Here is a 15,854-nt window from a genome sequence, read left to right as displayed (position 1 = left end):
AGAGAGAGAGAGAGAGAGAGAGAGAGAGAGAGAGAGAGAGAGAGAGAGAGAGAGAGAGAGAGAGAGAGAGAGAGAGAGAAAGCTCGGTCCACTCCTAATAAGCATGCGTTGGTGACTGTTACAATGTCGTCGAACATGTAATAATATACTTAGTAGTAGTAGTAGTAGTAGTAGTAGTAGTAGTAGTACTAGTAGTAGTAGTAGCAGCAGCAGTACTTGCTTCCTCCACAGTAGTGAAAGAAAAAAAGTATGAGAATCCGACTAATGATCTTTGTGGTCTTTACAATTAGTTTTTTGGAGAGTCGGTCCATGGTGCTTCAAATTACGGATCCTTATCTTTTTTCCTAATAGAGTCCTAACACACGGACATCGTTTGCTGGCGTCGCTGCTTGAGAAATATCGCAGTACCTTTCCTATACACGCCGCGACCCTACCACGTTGATTTGCACGCTGTTTGATCCCGACATCGTATACTGCACGTGTTTCTGTAGCACTGAGTCGTCACAAAATCATATCAAAATCACCACTGATCCCCGCACGAGGTGGTGGGAGATTGGTAATACAGACACATCATCATTCGTTAGTGGAGAAATGTTATGATATTATGTTATACACACGCAGTATAAATTGATTGCCTCTTACGCATGAATGTCTTATTGCCGCCGAAACACGAGACCCTTGTTGGTGTGCTGCGACTGTATTCTCAAATGTTCCCTTCCCTTATTTCAACAGGTCTTCATAGACTTTAGTGGAGGCTATTAATAGAGTTTTCATGATTACAGTAATAGTTTAACAAGGATTCAGGACCAGTAGTTAGGAATAAAAAAAAATAAAAAAGAAAAAAAAATCCATGAGATCTCTACAAGTTATTTCAGTGGCTTTTGAAGGCAGTCGTAATGTTATAGAACACGGTCCACTGTACGAAAATGTACAACTAGCTAATTTGTGTCAAGTATGAAACAAAATTTAGCACTGAGTACAGTAATACAAATTACTTTTTAAAATATACAATTGGGAATGCTACACGCACATACATACACCCAAACCAACTCCTAGGATAAGACGTAACAGTGGTGCCGCTATCCACCTCACCCCACACACTTCTCACTTGCAGGTAGAGTGTCACGTGAAGGCGTCTGTGTGGCGGCCTGCTGGTGATGATACCGCCTAGAGCTTCTGGGAAACTCTTAACAAAACTAATCCTAACAAAACTAAGAATTTTTAGATCAAGACGACATTATCACAGTTAACTATTTTGAGTTTCTACATATTTCTCCAAGAATATTCAGGAGATGGGACACTAAAATCATATTGTATAACGTGTATAACGACATAAATTATCATACGGATCAAGGCGAGAATTCTTCGTCTGCGAAACAATGAATCTGAAGCATCGAACAGTTCAGGTGAGTCTTTGAGTTGTGGGCAGGGGAATAATGAAGTTGGGGATGGAGTGATGTGTGAGCTGTAAATCCATCTTGGTCTACGTTAAGAAAGGCCCATAGCTTGCCAGTTTGTGGGAAGCGTTATAAACAGACACCGTTGACGACATCTCAGTTGATACGCGATGAAACAACGCCGTTCATGGTTTTGTTCAAGCATTCGAAACAGTTTGGCAACTGCATTGCCGTCTGCCGGGTGATTAAAGAACGAGTCTCTCTCTCTCTCTCTCTCTCTCTCTCTCTCTCTGAGAAAAGAAATACACTATCGAGGCACCACTATCACTCCTACTGGAGGATCTCGTGTAACAGTTGTGAGAATCCCATTCCTTGATGTCATTGTGCTGTTCGAGAGAGCAGGTCCAGGATGCTGTGGGAGTCCAGACACAACATGTTTTTAATTGGAGAGACAGCTCGTGTATACTGACGAGGCCTCCTGACGGCCAGCACGCCCACATGATGTAAAAGGTCTCCGATATTGGCATCACTCCATGACCTTGCCTTGCACAACAGTGACAGCATAAACTTAAAAATTCACTTCAATATCACTTAGTGGATGTGTGTCCCATTTTAGGAATTTATGGACCAGAAACACATGGTAAATAAATAAATAAATAAAGAAAGAAAGAAAGAAATAAAGAAAGAAATGAAAATTGAATTTATTGCTTGTTATAAGGATCTCGTTATTTATATTTGCCTTCATCCTTTATGAATAGTCGTACGTACGAGTATATTTTCAGAAATTGGCGATACGCCTTTCGTTCAATGGAACTGCGTGGTGATGATATACCGCCGTATGTCATTACCACGCAGTTCCTCATCTTATGTGTAATCATCGTTTCGTATTGATCAAGTCACTACATCTACAGGTTTAATGAAGAGACCAACCAGCCCATCAAAGCCGCCGACCTGCACACGCAACCACCGCCGCATCCTGGCCGCCATCGCCAGGCGTTCAAGAATGGATGCAACAAAAGCGACCGCGTAACATCAACGGATTGCTAATTCGCTCTGCAGAATTTAGACCAAACTAACCATGCAATTGGCGATGGTGATGATTGCGAAATCTAGCAGTTTGAAGCAAAGTACAGCTACTCGTGAATTTAACTTTAGTATTAGGAACCGCATTCTTAAACGCTGGGGGTCCAATAAGGAACACTTTGTAAGACCACAGAGAACACTAGTAGGTTCATTTTTTTTTTCCATCAATGGCCAGATCAAGAAAACTCTCATGAAAACCCAAACGTCTTTCACTAGATGCTGTTAAAAGTATTCGAAATGTAACATTGAAACATTCGAGGATACGGACTGGTACAACTTCAAATGCCATTCGCAGACATAATAAACAAGATGCTTTTTATAGTTGAATAGACAAACTGGGAAACAAGTGTCGTCACAGTCTTTGATAATATGGAAAGCGAGACTGAGACAAATCAGAAAACAATTACCCTGATGAACAGTGTTCCTCAGGCAAGGCGGCGGAGGCTCCTCGCGCCGCACCTCACCAGCGGAACGATCAATGCGTCACGCCCGCCAAGCACCGACCGTCGCATCTAGGTCCATGGCAAGGTTCATCAGAAAGGCGCCGGCATGGGGCCGCCCACTCCTCCCCGTCGTGGGTGCATGCTCCTGAAAACCATGGGGAGGAATGGATGCATAAATATATAAATAGATAAGCAAAATTAAACAAATAAATAAGATATGATATAAGAATTAAAACTCAAGCACGTACCGCACATGAAAATATTTATTTTGAATACCTGAGATAAATAGATAGAAAGATACAGAGAGAGAGAGAGAGAGAGAGAATGCTCAAGCACAAGTCCCGTCATAATACATGAATACAAAACTAATGGAAAAGAATATCATATAAATTAACTCGTACAGTGCACTAACAGGTGATACCAACCACCATAACACGCATACATTCATACATTTATAGTAAATCGCCACATAATAACATTCATCCCCAGCGGGATTCGAACCCGCGGCCTCTGGATTAGAAGTCCAGCGCGCTATCCACTGCGCCATGGGGACTAGTACGGGAAACAGAAAACGGGCCTGGTCCTACTCTCGCTTGCGTCAGGTGTTCCTCTTCGTTATAATTAAGACTGTCTTTTATAATTCTGGATAACTAATCTCAATATATAATTATATATAATTTGTGTTCTACAAGAATATCAGTAAGTCAGCTTTCACACAGCTCTGCTTACACACCGACAATCACAGCTCAAGTAAATCCTACTCGACTCCTTCAGTCTCAGAAAATTTGGTTCTTCCCAGAATGTTTCAGTCACCTTCCAACATCGCGCTCCCCGTTGCCAATGTCCTCTGGCCGCATGACTATTGGCGGGCCATCTATCAAAATTAATCTAAAGGGTTCAACATACATCTACATCTATCAGTTATTACTAAAACTATTCTTAAACATGTTTCAAATTAGAGGAAAAGACCAAAATTACGCGCCCAACGTGGGGCTCGAACCCACGACCCTGAGATTAAGAGTCTCATGCTCTACCGACTGAGCTAGCCGGGCTCACTCGTCCCATTGGAAGGGAACAAGTATAATTCATATAGTTTGATAATCTACTAAGTTATCTGCAGAAAAAAAGAGAGAAAAAAAAAAAAAAAAAAAAAACAACAACAATACAGTACAAGGTTTCCATTCGTTGAAAATACTTACGAAGTTCCTCACGATATTCAAAACTTCCATGTATTGATTCTCTCTCTCTCTCTCTCTCTCTCTCTCTCTCTCTCTCTCTCTCTCTCTCTCTCGAGAGAGAGAGAGAGAGAGAGAGAGAGAGAGAGATTCTGGGGCTGTTTATCTGTATTGGCGTCAAGAGCACCTGGTCTGTTCAGGAAAACAAATTCTTGCCTCTACCACTCGGTGTGACTCAGTGTGGTCTAAAAATATCCAGTAATATTTTTCCTCTCCAAACAGACAGTGAAGTAACGAAAAGTTAAAGATGTGAAAACTGAAATATGAAATTCAAAGAAAATGAGACTGGGCCCTTCATTTTTGTATTCGAAGAATCTGCAGAAAAAAGGGGGGGGGGGGACGGGGGAGAAGAAGAAAAGAAGAAAAAGAAGAGGAAGAAGAAAGAATGATCAAAAGCTGAAGAAAATGTAAGTGGTAGTAAAGAACAATGTGTCAGCTGCTGCAGGGATTGCAATAAGGATGGAATGGGAAACTGCGGAATCTTTCTTTACAAAATTACTGTATTATGAGTAAATCTAATGACAAGTCTTTCCGACGTCCGCAAAGATCGTTGGGATACACACATCGCGCCGGTTTCTCTAACCTGAGGATCTTTGACAGGTGGTAATTAGCAGAGAGTTGATCGAAAGAAGCGCCGTAATCTCTTCTATAATAACAATTCACATCACGTGTAGCTATTTTAACGGTAGCTACATGCACATCCGCCACGCAGCTACTACCGCCACTTCATCTTGGCTATTGTGTTCGGTTGTCCAGCTGTGGTGTTTTGCAGGAGATTGTAATAATCATAATATCCTTCATATCCGGAGACTTGGTACGCCTTCAAGATAATCTTCTTCATCGCCGGCACTTTGCTTCATACGAGTACTTCATCTAACGACAACATACGAACATTTGTAACTCTAATTACAATGGGGGAGCCATCACGAAGAACACATCAACACATCATTAAGGCAGGCAGGGACTCTCCACACGTCTAGAGCCGCAGGGCAACATGGACTGAAATGAGTGGATTATGACAAAGATGAAGCGCAGCAAATATTAATGATAAAAAAAAAAGGAAGAAGAAGAAGAAGAAGAAGAAGAAGAAGAAGAAGAAGAAGAAGAAGAAGAAGAAGAAGAAGAAGAAGAAACATTACCGAGGCACTATACGCTGCACAATTTGCGAGAGAAAACTTGAAATGAAGAACTGCAAACAATGACGGAACAGAATATCAACATCACTGACGTTTTCCACGCTGCCGAAGCCACATGCGGTCGGTGACGTGTCGGATCTAATTCGTCCTTCAGACAAGTAGACGCTGTCCTGAGTACTGAGTTGCCGCTAATTGAGGTACAGGATGACGGATATTTACATAATGAGGCTAAAAAATGGTAATGAAGAGACTGGAAACTGCTCTCGATTTTTCAGCATGAATGTATAAGTAATTCCCTGGCTAGCTCAGGTACTGTGAGTGAAGAAGGCAACCTCAAGAGGGAGGATAGGCAAGAAAGTATACAAGTTTACAGGGCATGTGGTGGGGAGGCTGTCCTGAGTTGTGACTTGCGAGTGGTCTCTGGGTAAGTCTGTATTGAGTGCAACTGACTAGTGAAAGGAGAACATTCAGAAAAATCGAAGAAAAAAAAAAAGAAAAAAAAAAAAAAAAAGAAAAAAGAGGACCAACGTGATTTCCCATGAGCGAATTATGTTGGTGTGAGAATTTTTCAACAAAGTTAATCCGTTACTATTAGATCAACATATCACTCTGAACACGGCCTCAAACTACAGTTGCTTTCATCTATGTTATACAGTCTTAATCAGTCAGGCGTCTTCATCCGGGTTCACCATGGCGAGGGTCACATATAGTTCTGACCACCGACCACCAACTGCCAACACGCCACGACGCCCAGGTGGCGTGTCAATAGAGAACAAGATGGGGAAGGAGAAAAGCAAGACCGGGGAAGAGAAAGCCCCACACGCAAGGCTGATAGAAGAAGAAGAAAGAAGAGGAAGAATAAGAATAAGAATAAGAAAAGTGATACAGATTTTATAACCAAGGCAATGGCAACGCACGTTATTTGACTCCACCCACGCGTCCACTAACACCTGTGGAGCAAAGAAACACGAAACACTTGCATCTCTCCCATCACAGTTCAGGTTTCGGCAGAGTTGAAACACTCGGCCAAAGTGAAAGAAATACCAAAGCTAATAAATAATGGGTCATATTGTAATCATCACCACAATTAATACTCTTGGTCACTGCTTCTGTCAATGATAAGCACAATTCTACATAACTCTTATTGAAACTGTATTGAAGCAAGACATTTCCTCTCTGCTCTATAAATCGAGAAAACGCTTTCCTCACTGGGTGTTCATATCCATTCCCTTTAATTAAGTACCTGACAGAACACTTCACTTCAAGCAGCAGGAATCCAAGAATTTCCATGTGGGGGGAATGAAGGTGTAGCCTGTTGTGGAACTCTTGACTGCGCTTTTAAACTGTGAAGAAAAGTAAAAATAAATGAATAAATAAATAAATAAATACAAACGGTAATACATCTGCCTCTAACTATTTTGGTAGGGCAAGAAGGTCATGAATATAACAATCTTGTACACGCAATATCGCTGAGAGAATCCCGAATCGAATACGGAAATAGATCCGAAATAGATTCTTAGGAATGATAGCGTCTAGCACACCTAAGGCGATGAACCTTGTGGATGTAAGTGTGAAATGTGAGTCTGTTCTTACCCGCCTCATTCCATTCATGACTGTCCTTGTAAGTAGAGTTAAGGCATCGAGACCTGACTCATTATGTGATATAGACACCCAAGGGTACTCGTGCTATAATGATCGAATACTGAGCTACCTGTGACACTCACCAATACGTCATGAAGGTGCTGCGATGGGAGGTGCAGGGTAGATGAGTTAAGGGATACGAGTGTAGTGTTTCTGTGAGGTTCTGAGTGAAGCTTGAGGACGTTAAGTATTTTCTCTTCTTATGCATGACTACAAGCCGCATACGGATAACATAATGTAAAGTATGTGTGTGTGTGTCTGTTTGTGTGTGTGGTAAGAAAGGCACGGATATATACTTCTACAAGTCTTCATCCTCATCTCATTCATCTTAAGCACTCATGACCTATCAAGAGCACTCCTTAACACCTCACACCTTATCAGTGGAGGTATACAATGCATTTCAATATTCCCCCCTTGAAAGGAGAATCAATCAACACCTTCTTCACTGAACTGTCTCCTGTTCATTCACAATCAAGTTCATATAAGCACGATAATTCACTCTTATACACATCTGTCTTGCGTCACGAGCAGGGTAACACTACACCTCAACCCAAGCTTCTGCGTTTTTTCATTGCTTTCCACATTATGTTTAATATCTTCTTCACATGGTTGTTTAACTTCCTTTAACACTATTGTGAGAAAATGTCTGATTTCAGTGTTGCATCAGTGAAAGTAGTGTTAGTACTTAATAAGGTAGATTGAGTATGCTTTGTGCCCAAGTGATTTTCAGAGAGAGAGAGAGAGAGAGAGAGAGAGAGAGAGAGAGAGAGAGAGAGAGAGAGAGAGAGAGAGAGAGAGAGAGAGAGAGAGAGAGAGTGAGAAATTGCGCTATTTTCAAAAGTGACTGGCATCCATGAACGCCATTACATTGTATTGTCTATTCGACCCCAACTTTCATAACCTATTATTATTACAAAAACTATATTGCTACTACTAGCACCATCATCACCCATTGAGTTATTATTATTATCATCATCATCATTATTATTATTATTATTATTATTATTATTATTATTATTACTATTATTATCATTGTTATTATTATCACTATTATTATTATTATTATTATTATTATCATCATCATCATCATCATAATCATTACACTTCTTCACTCCTCCTCATCTTTATTGCCATCACTGAACCACAATAACAACCACAGGGTGATCAAATGAACGAACGTGATATTGGCGAGGAAATGAACACACAACCAAACCTAGCGCTGCCAGATATTATTACAAGCTATGCGACCTACGTATATATGTATGATTAATGATGTGTGTGTGTGTGTGTGTGTGTGTGTGTAATACAATCCTTCGCCTCACCCCATCCCCCTCCCCGCACACACACTATTGTTTTCGCATGTGGAACTTCAAGCGATATGATCCTCGCTGAAACTTTTCCTTTTCTTTTTTTCCTTACTCATTCCTTCCTCTGCGTCTTCTCTACAAGGCAAGAAGACAAGAAGGAATTCCCCCTCACAGCAATGCAATGGAGAGGGAGGAAGGGGCGGACGAGGATAGCAAGGGTTTGAGGGAACGTTCTATTGGCAGCAACGTGTCAACTTGCACGTAGTGAGTTGCCACAATATGTGGCGCCGCCCAGCCAACTTAATTCCCCCCTCCTTTGAATGGCCCTAAACCAGCAACCACAGTGTATATTGTGATTGCGTTGTGCTTTTCGTTGCTTATATTTTGCAGTGAAAGGGATTTTATGTGAGAAGAATGCTGGAATGAGACATAAAAATATCTGAAAAATGTAGCGCCGGCCCCAGGGATCGAACTGATGCGGTACTGACGCGGAGAGGAGGAAGGGGCGGACGTGGCTTGTGGAGAGAGAGAGAGAGAGAGAGAGAGAGAGAGAGAGAGAGAGAGAGAGAGAGAGAGAGAGAATTAACAGCCATCATCGTCAACAAGAGGAATATACATATTTGGAAAGGTAAGGGAGGGCGGGATTCAGGAATGGGAGAGGGACGGACGAGCATCCATGGGCGAGGCAAGGTCACCGTCAGGAAACGCGCACAATCATCAATGCTCGTCTTGACAATAAAATAAACTCAATTAACTTTATAAATTAAAGCCAGAAGAAACATCAATACACCATTAGTATTCTTATATAAGATTTTTATCTCTCATTCATAAGCATCGGTGGTTCAGTGGTAGAATTCCTCGCCTGCCACGCGGGAGGCCCGGGTTCAATTCCCGGCCGATGCACGTTTTTTGGCGTAAAGAACAAACTTCTTGCGACTAAAATTATGATCTATGAATCAGTTACTTTTGACGCATCCTTACTTAAACTATAATCTAGAAAGATGGTTATTTATAGTAACTCCTAGGCCATCTTCCGTCGGGTCGGAAGTGACATCACACGATGACATCCTATTTTCTTGTTACCATGTCATTTATATGTTCTCTGCCATCACACACACTAGTTATACGTTTCTTTCCCCTATAATAAATCAACACACTAAGGACACCATATAATTACTTCTGAGCGGCCCTCTTATTACCGATGTATTAAATCAATCGTGACTCTACACTACCATTTTTCTCTCTCTCTCTCTCTCTCTCTCTCTCTCTCTCTCTCTCTCTCTCTGTTACACACACACACACACACACACACACTAAGGAAAAAAAGAAAGAAAAAAAAATCAGGGAAGGGGAGAGAGGAAGGAAGAAACAGAGAGAAAAAGAAAGAAACAAAAGCAAAAACACGAACAAAGAAAATAAGTTGAACAAGCCAAAAAAATATACATATATGCACAGGAATACCAAATAAGAAAGAAATAAAGAAAAGAGTAATCAACACAAATAACAACAGCAGCAGCCTGGCAGCACCACAGGACACCACTGACACCACACACTTCTACAACTCACGACGCCCATTAGTATAACAACATCCTGTCTCACTCTCCTTCACGCTCCTGTCCTCACGCCCCTCCATACCTGTACTTAAATGTTTAATTGTTAGGGGGAAAAAGAAATCTATACTATAAGGAATGGGATATATTGTAGTGAATATTATTGGGTAGATATCGGTGCTTGAATTTAATAAGAAAAGAAGAAAATAAAAAAAATAAAAAGATTGGAATATGAACAAAGCACTGGAGAGAGAGAGAGAGAGAGAGAGAGAGAGAGAGAGAGAGGAGAGAGAGAGAGAGAGAGAGAGAGAGAGAGAGAGAGAGGAGAGAGAGAGAGAGAGAGAGAGAGAGAGAGAGAGAGAGAGAGATCATGTCATTAAGAACCCTAATTCTATATTTATAATTCTGCAATATACAAACCACCTCACTTGATACCACATTACCAAGCAACACAAACTACAATATCTGACACATCACGTTCTTTATTAACAACTGCAATCTATATGTCTTCCTGTGAATTGCTTTTGTGCGGAGCAGCCGATGCCCCCTGGTGAAGTAAGATCATTATCATTACTATTATTACTGTCATCGTTATTGAACTTCACATCACATCTCACAGTCCTATCTGACATCGTATCGTATCCAGCCTCACAAGGGACCATATTCGAGACACTTTTGGCCACACCTCCACTATACTCCTCTGTACTTTTAAAAGGCTGTAGTTAAAGTGAAAGGAGTTTTCAAGGATATTTTTATGATTCAAATGACAGATTAACGCTATTTTTACATTATTAACGGGAGAAACATTCTTGAGAACCCGGCTCTGTACTTTTAAGAGGCTGTAGTTGAGATGACACACGTTTATAATTATGCTTTTATGGTTCAAATGACAGATTAACGGTGTTCTACATTATTAACCGGAGAAACTGTCTTGAGAACCAGGCTAATCATCTCTGTGGCCTTTGAAAATAGTCGTGGTGAGAGAACTGAACGTTTCTGAGCATGGGCCACACAACCTCATGGCTGGCAGCAACATATCACTGCCTCCAGCAACTTGATCTAAATGTGGAAAGAGGCAGTGCATTACATGAGTCCACAGCTTAACATCTCACCTCGCACCCTGACACTGGCCTGTATTTAGAAAACGCTTTGCTCTCTCACCACGACTATTTTCAAAGGCCACAGAGATGATTAGACGGTTTCTCAAGACTGTTTTTCTTTTTAATGATGCAGAAATCTTGTTAATTTGTCACTAAAACCGTACAAACACCCTCGGAAACTCGTGTGGCTTTATCTAATAGAGCTTTATGAAATGGTGGAGGTGCGGCACAGAAGTGTTTCACAATTCGGATAGTCTACCTCACAAAATTGTTAACAGATTCGCATTTTATAGTGTGTGTGTGTGTGTGTGTGTGTGTGTGTGTGTGTGTGTGTGTGTGTGTAAAATATCACACATCCTAACAGCCGCTGTGTATTATCAAGACGGAATTATACTTGAGTGACACCACTTGACAAACGCAACGGTTTTGGTTTGATATCAAGGACATTTTATTTATTTTATTTATTTTTTTCTTATCGAGAACTGTATTTTTTATTGGTTACTGCTAATATAAGTCACTGTAATAGTTATAATTGCATGTGTAGTTCTTTACGTACTGTTGATTCTGTTGTTCTTGATGTTTCTGGTATTATTATTATTATTATTATTATCATTATTATTATTATTATTATTATTATTATTATTATTATCATCCTCATCACCCTCACCATCATCACACCAAATTAATATACGTCCTGTACAGTGAGCCACATCAGAGTGCTCGAGGTGAAGAGTGGTCTGTCTGTGCCGGCGCAATGTGGGTAAAGCAAGCGGGATACTCGTAACCTCAATGTTGCCGCTTCTATTTCTGAGACTTGGTTTGTTTACTGACCAGCCCAGCGCAGCCTTCCTGAGGATGTGGGTGGCTGGGCGCTGTCTGGCATCTCCCTGGTTACGGAAGATAAGTAGGACTGTCGCCACAAAGGTTGGAAATACCCACTGCCACAATTTTACAATGAATACCTTTGTAAACCTCACTCTCACTCACGTATTTTTCTTATGTGACGTGACGTTCAGAGTTACGAGATTTCAATCGTAACAAGGTATTCATGATCATAAAAAGAAAAGTAAACGACGTCCCTGATGAGAATGAAACATAGGATTAAAAGATTACATTACTACCAACTATTACATCAGCACTTCACCTTACATGGCGGCTGACACACAGCGGGAACTCGAGGTATTTAAGATGACAATCCCTAAGATCCCTCTAACGGGTCGGTGTTTAGGACGTATACTTGGATCCCACTGTTATGAGGCAAATGACCGTATTAATGCTGTTGAAATGTGTGCTGGATTAGTTTTCACTGTCGGCAATAGCTTCACTCCATTTCATGTAATAAGTGCACTCTTTTAAGAAACTGTATTGTTTAATATTGCACGTACTGAGGGCTATAAATATGTGTGTATGTGTGTGTGTGTGTGTGTGTGTGTGTGTGTGTGTGTGTGTGTGTGTGTGTGTGTGTGTGTGTGTGTGTGTGTGTGTGTAGTAATAATAATAATAATAATAATAATAATAATAATAAACGGTTTATTATTTAGGCAGTTAACAAACTGAAAATGTACATAGGGGGTGGGGAAAAACTTAACATTAATCCTAAAGGTAAGTCTAATATAGGAGGGAAATACTAATGATTGATGGCTCGCACCATGGTGGGAATCACCATGTGTGTGTGTGGACGTGCGTTTGATAAGCGTCACCGGATACTAACTCGTTTCTTTGATTTCTTGATCTCCAAAAATCAAATGACAGCATTACAGCCTTATTAAAATCTCGATACGCAAGTTAAAGTGGGTGAAGATGTGAACAGATTATTATCAAGTTAAACAAAACCTCTTTCAGGTAATGCATTGCCATGTGGAAGGTTTTCAATTTCGTAATTACCAAGTAAGTCCTTCTCGTACAGTCGTTTTCCTTTGTACTGTCATTATCGTGTTCCTGTAGCAAAGCGGTTCACAAGCGTCTTTATACTACTACAGACACCCTTGCTTTCTGTCCCACTTAACAATTATTAGCTCATCTCTTTGTTATATGCATTCCAAACACTGCAAGGGTTAATATTATAGAGCAAAGCTTTTCCTTCCACTCACAACCCGTGAAGAACGATAATTCTTACGAGCTTGTGAATAAAATAAGTGCGTACAGGTGAAAGCAAGTGCTGCAGATGACAAGGATCTTCAGTAATGGGTTGCTTGATAATAATAATAATAATAATAATAATAATAATAATAATAATAATAATAATAACAATAATAATAATAATAACAGTAGTAGAAGGAGGAAAAAAGAGCAACAACAACAACAACAACAACAACAACAACAACAACAACGTGTGCCGTATTCTTAACGCTTTGAACTTTCAGTGGCGCTACTTTCAAGTTTACCCCATTGATGGTGTAGAATCAACGGTGAACCGTCACTAGCTAGAATCATGGAAGACTCCTTTGACAAGCCCAATAATTGCCAGTACAGCCTCTTAACAATATCCATAATAAAGTGCCGAAATGTTTAGGAATACGGATCTAGTGTGTTCATTCGGCACCCCTTTATTCCTTTCTCTCTCACAAATGCGCACACACCTGTATCACAAATCACGTCCACCCCGTGTAATCAGAGGGGAGGAGGCATCGGCAGTACACCTGGGTAAAGAGAGGGGAAGGGGACGGAAGCAAATCATCGGTAATCATTGCTAATTGGTGCTCATCACCTCTTCGCTTGCGGGCGGGTCGAAGAGAAGCTGCCGCGGCGTGTTTTGCCCGCCTTTATAGTTCACAGCCCTTCCCGTGTTTTCCTTTTTGTTTCATCCCGTTAATAATTATAGTCTGAAAGGCGTTCGTATTCGGTAATATATACCCAAGATGATAATGTCAAGCGCTTCACAGATAAAAAATGGCGGCAAAGTGACTTATTTGTGGAAGGAATTCCATTTTCTTTTTTTCTACACACACACACACACACACACACACACACACACACACACACACACACAAAGGAAGAATAAACAGCAGCAGGTCTTTAGACTCTTAAAGGCTGTTTGTTAAGTAGCTACATTATCAAATCTAAAGTAAGCGCACTAAGAGAACGTCTCCAGGATAATGAAGTTTTTTCACGGTGTGGGCATGAAGGGTTCCATCTATAGATGCACAGAGCTCCACTAATGATACTGAATGAAGCGGCATGACATCTCACTAGAATTTCAGTGGCCGGTAGGTGACACTATTCAGTGGTTATAGGTAGCAATTGCCACAATGCCTAAATTCACTGATGAAACTACCAAATAAGAACATTGTAAGAACGTCTTTTCGGATCACGGTCATCCCAACAGTCATATGCACTGGATCATGTGGTAACGGGCACTGCAGAACAGAAAGCGAATAATTAACTTCTGGTCAAGGCAAAGTTCAGGATAAACATTAGGCTTAGTAAGATCCATGCAGATTACCAGAAGTGTAGCTCATGACGAAGATGAAATTTTGATTGTAAAACTGGAAAAATTCAAATGGATTATTTCTGGGTTCAGTGAATTGCCGAAGAAGAGCGAAACAAAACGACACAGAAAAGTCAAATAATAATTTCGCAAAGTTTCGTTGAACGGAGGACGTGTGGGCAGTATAGAGAAAACTATCGGCCAACCATTTGAGAAAGGGTCGGCTTAAGGTCAGATTGAGTACAACACAATCAAAACTATTCTAGGAAAAGCCCAAACATCTCAAAGTTAAGCTGAAGAAAGTTACACTGGTTATCTTAGTGACAAGGAAGGGGAAAAACAAATTGTCTGCGAGTTTGGAGTATGCAGGAAAAGGAATGAAATGGAAATCAATGTGTAATTTCACCTTTCATTAGTGTGTTAAAGATGAGATTCCTAACACACCATCGTTATGCAGCCAAGTACAAATCAATGAAAACTTTGATCTAGTCAGCCGTTCACTTCTGACTTCCTTCGGCTTCCTCGTCTTACATATGCGCAGCAGAAAGGTATCCTTCCAACATGGAGTGCTGAGGATGGCATTGCACACTGAGTCTATGTAAGTTACTTTCTTCATGACAGCTGCCAAACCCCTCCTTGCCCGCACCGTGGCAGTGGCAATAAAAGAGGAATAACAGAGGTTTATCAAGGCGACGACGTGGGAAAGAATTACGTTTACTATAAAAACTAATATCACCTCCTCTGGCAGTCTGCAACATCTGGCAGGGACACAAGGTGTATGCTATTCCGTGGCTCATTGTGTTCGACAGCCTCAACACTCTCCTCTCTGAAAGGAAAGTGAATCGTCACGGGGAGCTGGTGACTGTCTACCGTGGGTCTGAAGTTTTCCTGATGGCGTCCTCCTTCGTGATCAGAGAGATAGATAGATAGATAGATATATAGATAGATAGATAGAGATAGAGAGAGAGAGAGAGAGAGAGAGAGAGAGAGAGAGAGAGAGAGAGAGAGAGAGAGAGAGAGAGAGAGAGAGAGAGAGAGAGAGAGAGAGGCCTGTGATGGGTTTCCTGGGCAAGTCGCGAAAGAATGAGAGCTTATATCCCTGCTGAAGTAAAAGTACGGCGCGTAAGATTCCTCTGACACCAACGCCGAAACCTTATGTTCTGACGCAGAAATTTTTTTGGGGAAGTTTCCTGGTAATTCAGGTAACAATGTTATAAAAGACTTCAAAGGTGATCCTGGAGGATCCGGTCTTGAGGGATGGCACCCTCTTGACAGACTAGAAGAAAAGAAGTATAATACAAAGAGAAGAAATGTATGAATAGCAGCTGGGGCGCAACAGACAAGAGTGGTTGCTTATGTTTAACTAGCCATTAAGCACTTGTGGTCACTGATAAACCTTGCCTTGTTATCTGATCAGCTTGTTGTGGCCATAATTATGCATCCTACTTTTTTTTTTTTTTTTTTACAGACCAGGTCTCTTTCTGTTGCTTGTCGTAAAATAACTACCTTGGCAGTGTGTGTGTGTGTGTGTGTGT

The 15,854-nt window shown here is 40.9% G+C and overlaps 2 long non-coding RNA genes and 3 other non-coding genes across 5 annotated transcripts in view; 1 reads left to right on the top strand and 4 right to left on the bottom strand.

The window, feature by feature from the left end:
• Positions 1-1,141, bottom strand: part of LOC135106438 (uncharacterized) — a 46,920-nt gene extending 45,779 nt beyond the window's left edge. The window contains exon 1 of the long non-coding RNA XR_010271305.1: positions 1,041-1,141. This is a non-coding gene — a long non-coding RNA (uncharacterized LOC135106438). The remainder of the gene's footprint in view (positions 1-1,040) is intronic.
• Positions 1,142-2,821: 1,680 nt separating this feature from the next.
• Positions 2,822-15,854, bottom strand: part of LOC135106432 (uncharacterized) — a 49,638-nt gene continuing 36,605 nt past the window's right edge. The window contains exon 3 of the long non-coding RNA XR_010271303.1: positions 2,822-3,068. This is a non-coding gene — a long non-coding RNA (uncharacterized LOC135106432). The remainder of the gene's footprint in view (positions 3,069-15,854) is intronic.
• Trnar-ucu (transfer RNA arginine (anticodon UCU)) lies at positions 3,404-3,476 on the bottom strand. The gene has a single exon. It is a non-coding gene; the product is annotated as a tRNA-Arg (tRNA).
• On the bottom strand, positions 3,903-3,975 carry Trnak-cuu (transfer RNA lysine (anticodon CUU)). Its single transcript has one exon. It is a non-coding gene; the product is annotated as a tRNA-Lys (tRNA).
• On the top strand, positions 9,074-9,145 carry Trnag-gcc (transfer RNA glycine (anticodon GCC)). The gene has a single exon. It is a non-coding gene; the product is annotated as a tRNA-Gly (tRNA).

This window comes from Scylla paramamosain, chromosome 2 (genome assembly GCF_035594125.1).
Source record: "Scylla paramamosain isolate STU-SP2022 chromosome 2, ASM3559412v1, whole genome shotgun sequence".
Classification (NCBI taxonomy): domain Eukaryota; kingdom Metazoa; phylum Arthropoda; class Malacostraca; order Decapoda; family Portunidae; genus Scylla; species Scylla paramamosain.
The sequence above is the reverse complement of the archived record's forward strand: the minus strand, read 5'-3'. Positions and strand labels throughout refer to the sequence as shown.